Source organism: Tupaia chinensis, unplaced genomic scaffold (genome assembly GCF_000334495.1).
Source record: "Tupaia chinensis unplaced genomic scaffold, TupChi_1.0 Scaffold000146_1, whole genome shotgun sequence".
NCBI classification, from domain to species: Eukaryota; Metazoa; Chordata; class Mammalia; order Scandentia; family Tupaiidae; genus Tupaia; species Tupaia belangeri.
The window spans coordinates 7,513,771-7,518,918 of record NW_006159616.1 but is presented as its reverse complement, the minus strand read 5'-3'; positions in this window follow the sequence as shown (position 1 = coordinate 7,518,918).

The window sequence follows — 5,148 nt, the reverse complement described above, 5'->3', positions numbered from 1 at the left end:
CTCTGTTTGTTTCTTTTTTTTTTTTTTTTTTTTTTTTTTTTGAGAGGTTTTTGGTATAGGGCACATGCTTGCCAGAGTCAGAAAGTGAGAAATCACCTCCAGGGGGGTTGGTCATGCCACAATCCCTTCTCCTCCGTTCTCTCGGGATGTTGGGCACACACGCACATGAACCCAGTATGAGTTTAAGTCACTGGGTCCGGAACTCGAACCCCAGTCGACTACATGAGAGTCCAGTGACATAGCCATTACACCAACTTCTGGTCCCAGTCGTTCCCTCTTCTATAATGTGGGTGTAAAATGCCATTATCTCATAGGACTTCCTTCCTTCCTTTCTTTCTTTCATTTTTTTTTTGGAGAGGTTTTCTCTATAGGGTGCGTGCGCTCACCAGAAAGAGAGAGAGAGACATAGAGACAGAAAGCGAGAAATCACCCCCCAGGGGGGATGGCCACGCCACAATCCCTTCTCCTCCATTCTCCTCTCGGGATCTTGGGCACACACGCACACGCACCCGGCATGAGTTTGAGCCACCAGGTCCGGGACTTGAACCACAGTCGACTACATGGGAGTCCAGCGACATAGCCATTACACTAACTGCTGGTCCCTTTGTGTGTGTGTGTGTGTTTTGTTTTGTTTTGAGAGAGTTTTTTTTGCTATAGGGGGCATGTGCTTGTCAGACAGACAGACAGTGAGAAATTACCCCCGAAGGGGGTCGACTATGCCCCAATTCCTTCTCCTCCATTCTCCTCTGAGGATTTTGGGATTTGGGGCATGCGCCTCGGTTTACCATGTGGGAGTTCAAGATGTAACCCATATGCTAGTTGTAGGGTTTCTTTACAAGAGTGTCTGGTCAGTAACCTTCTCAGTACATTTATTATTATTATTATTTTTATTTTTTTTTTTTTTGGAGAGGTTTTTGCAATAGGGCGCGTGTGCTCGCCAGACAGACAGAGAGAGACATAGAGACAGAAAGCGAGAAATCACCCCCCAGGGGGGATGGTCACGCTGCAATCCCTTCTCCTCCATTCTCCTCTCGGGATCTTGGGCACGCATGCACACGTGCCCGGCGTGAGTTTTAAGCCACCGGGTCTGGGACGCGAACTGCGGTCGACTACATGGGAGTCCAGCGACATAGCCATTACGCTAACTGCTGGTTCCCTCAGTACATTTATTATTGTCATTGCTATTGATATTATTGTCTATTGATCCTGCGTGACAGGAGTTAAGCACCTTTGGCATCACAGATGGGAAAATAACAACACAGAGAGGACAAGGGATGTGTTCAAATTCTTAAAAAGGAAGTCAGAGGCTTCTGGGATTATACTTTACACTCATTCATTTATCGATAGATTTGTTTTCTAATTTGGGTTTTTATAGGTGTTTGCCATAGGGCACATGCACTCTCTGGAGACAGAGGGAAAATGAGAACTCAACCCCAGGAAGGATGACCACACCACAATCCCTTTGCCTCCATTCTTCTCTTGGGATTTTGGGAACACAGGCACACGTGTGCAGTGTGATTCTCAAGTTGCCAGCTCTAGGACTTGAACTGCAGTCAACCATGTGGGAGTCCAACACCTAACCACCACACCATCCAGATGGATTGATTTGTTAAATTCACTCAATGAATGATTACTGAGCACCTGCTAGTGCCCAGCTCCTTCAGGGTTTACAAGAAATTCCCTGCCCTCCTGGAGCTGACCTCAGCACTGAGCCTGAGCTTCTGCCCACGGTTCCAAAACTGGGCGCCCCAGCAGGTGGGTGCTCACTAAGTTCCCATTAGCAGTCCATGGTGCAAGAGGGTCATTATTGAAAGGTTGGCTATTTAATTTTTATTTGTATCTTCTTGCAATGCCTTCAAGTAGGGCAAATCACTGTTTCATAAAGAATAAACCATGATTGAACCAGCAGGTGGAATAATGGTTATGTCACTGGACTCCCACATGACTGACTGTGGTTCAAGTCCCAGATCAAGTGGCTTGAAAATCATGCCAGGTGCATACGCATGTATGCCCAAGATCCCAAGAGGAGAAGGGAGAAGAAGGTATAGTGGCATGTCCATCCCCCCAAGGAGTGATTTCCCAGTTTCTGTCTCTGTCTCTCTGGCTCTGTCTGTTTGGCAAGCACACATGCCCTATAGCAAAAATCTCTAGGGAAAAAAAAAAAAAAAAAAGAAATGCAAGACAAAAAGCCACTTCTGTAGGCTCCTGCAACTCCAATTCCTTGCCCATACCCCTAGGTCACATGGTTCCCTTCCTGTAGCTCTCACTGCATCTGTCAGGAGCAGGGTTACTCACAGCTGTTAGGGCTCTCTCTGGGCCATGAGAGCCACAGTGGCAGGTCTGCGATCTAATAATCTCTAGGTTTCCAAATTTCATATCCAGCCCTCCCCTGGTGTGGCCCGTGGGGGGCCCAGTGAAGGTGTGAGAAGATGGCAGAGAAGGCATACTGGCTAACCTGGAGCGGGTGAGAGGTAGAGTCCCCCTGGGCACAGAGGGGGTGGTCAGAGGAGCTAATGGCCAAAGGGTTAGGAGCATCAGTCTGCGCTGGCCCAGGGAGCTGACGGGGAAGACACTGGCATCAGTCTCACCTGTGCAGCCTGTCCACACCATGGATTCTTGGCCTCCTACCCCCCGAGAGTCTGCTCTGTGAGCCGGCACAGCTAGCAGGGGCCCTGGGCAGTCCTGAAGCTAGGGTCTGTATCAAGTCAGCTTGTGCCAGTACAGAGTCCCATAGACTGGGTGGCTTAAATGACAGACACTTACCTTCTCACAGTTCGAGAGGCTAGCAGGCCACACTAGAGGAGCCAACAGGGCTGGTGTCCAGGTAGGCCTCTCTGGCTGCCTTTTCCCCGTGGTCTCTTCTCTGCTCACACACTCCTCATGTCCCCTCCTCTTACAAGGACACCAGTCCTACCGAATTAGGATTCCACCTTCATAATCCCGTTTCACTCCATTACCTCCTTAAGGAACCTATCCCCAAACAGCAGTCACACCAGGAGCTGGGCCTCCAACATAAGGATTTGGGAGCGCGTGCACAGGTAGTCCGAAGCAGGGGCTGCAGGCCTCATTTAGACAAATGCTGCTGACAGAAAGCTAGCCTCTGGCAGGGCCTGGGAGTCACATGGTCAGGACTGCATTTCAGAGGGATGCTGCTGGACCTCCTTGGGTTAGTGGGTGCCTCCTTGACCACTGAATTGTGTGTCCCCCCAAGCCAGTTGCTTCTCCATCTAGCTCAAAGTGGGCAGCCCACCTGCCTAAGGGCCTGTTAGCATAGAGCCCTCTGATTAATCTACTCACTTCTTCATCGTTTGGTCTCCCCACAAATATTTACTAAGCTCGTCTTGAACAAGGTCCCCCAGGAGCCTGAGAGGACTCCTCAAAGCAGGGACACCATCGCCCATCTGAAGGAGCGGGTGGAGGCCCAGATGGCAGACACAGACACACACACAAAGACCTGAGAGGCAGTGAAGGAGGGTGAGATGAGACATAGAGGGAGCCCTGTCTGAGGAGCCTGGGGCGCAGGGGTAGGACACCAGGCTTAAAAGCCTCTAATGGCTTCCCACTGCACCTGGAATTACGTCATCTCCCCACACTGGCCTGGTACAGCAAGTGCATGAAAACATTTACCAGATCCATGTCCTCCCCCATGGGTGTCTGATGCTTACTCTGCTTCCTAGCTGGTCCGTCTCCTGAGCTCATCCCCTTCAGGCCTCTTCAGGCTGGAGTCACAGCCAGTCCATCAGTCAGTCAAGTCAAGGGCACCTCGACTGGGTGACTCCCGGTAACTGGACAGATGGTGGCATCTCTAACTGGAAGGGAAGACACGGGAGGAAGGACAGGCCAGAGGGTCAGAGGAGGAGCCCTGGGGGGACTGAGAGCTGGGCGGGGCTGCCTGGAGGACACACTTGCAGCGCGTGTTGGGTGTAAAGCGTAAGTGAGGGGCCTGGGCAGAGCTGGGCACTCTCAGCTGTGGATGTGTCAACCCAGAACGACGAACGTGGGTAGATGAGATCCCCGGAAGTAGGCGGAGAGACAGCAGAGGCCACTGGGCCATGGGAGCCTCTGCCACCACCATCCACGAAACACATGGTGATGGGGGTCATGATGCCCAGCGTCCGGGGAGCTGAAGACAGAGAAGTGGCCACGATAGTGTTCTTGACCTGGGCAGTCCCATGTGTCACTTTCTTGCTTAAAACCCACTAAAGGCTTTTGACTGCCCTTAGAATAATGTCCACCCGTGCCTCGCCATGGCCTCGAAGGTCACCTGCTCACTCTCCCCTCACCCATACGTGCCAGCTACACCGGCTTTTCCTTTCCACCTGAACCTGCCACACTCGTGCCTGCCTCAGGGCCTCTATTCTTGGCGTTTCCTCTGCACAGAATGCTCCCTCCCCATGCATTTCCACAGCCGGGTTCTTCACACTCAGGCCTCAGCTGTTGTCACCCCTTCAGAAAGGCCTTCTCCGACGAGTCCAACACCAACACGCTCTGTCCCGTTTTGTTGCTATTTCATGACCTCCTTCATCGTACTGTCGCTGCCTGGAACGGGCGTGCCTGGCTGTTGACACACCTGTCTGCCCACCTACACGTTCCCCCATTCTGTCTTCCCCTCCGGGTCACTGTCGAGCCCCGACTCTTTATCTTGCCTTGCTCCATCCATCCTCCCGTCCCGCCCTGTCCACTCCAGCCACAGCGGTCTCCTCAGGGTCCAGGAAGGGCCAGTCACTGGGTCTCAGACCTCAGCCTTTGCCCAGGCTGCTCTCACTGGGACCCTGGGCACTTTCTCTGACTTCTCTCCTAGCCGGAATGTAAATTTTGCAGGCTCAGATGTTTGAGAAACAACTTCATTTTCTCTGAGGCGATTTAATCTGCCTCTGAATTCTCTCTATGCACATTTTAATTCAGTAATTTCCTGCCACACTTAAATTCAGCTATTTCTCTTTCTCTGCAGTTTAAACACTCAGACTCTTCCGAGCTTTTTTTTTTCACCTCCCCCAGTGCCGGGGCTCAAGTTCAGTGTCAGGAGAGGCTTACCCAACAGCCAGGGAAGGGCAGCGGGACACCACTCCTCAGAGGCCCTCTCCTGTGGGCTCCGGGGAGGACCCGCCTCCACACCTCTGCACGGCCCGTCCGGCTGGTCTCTGAGTG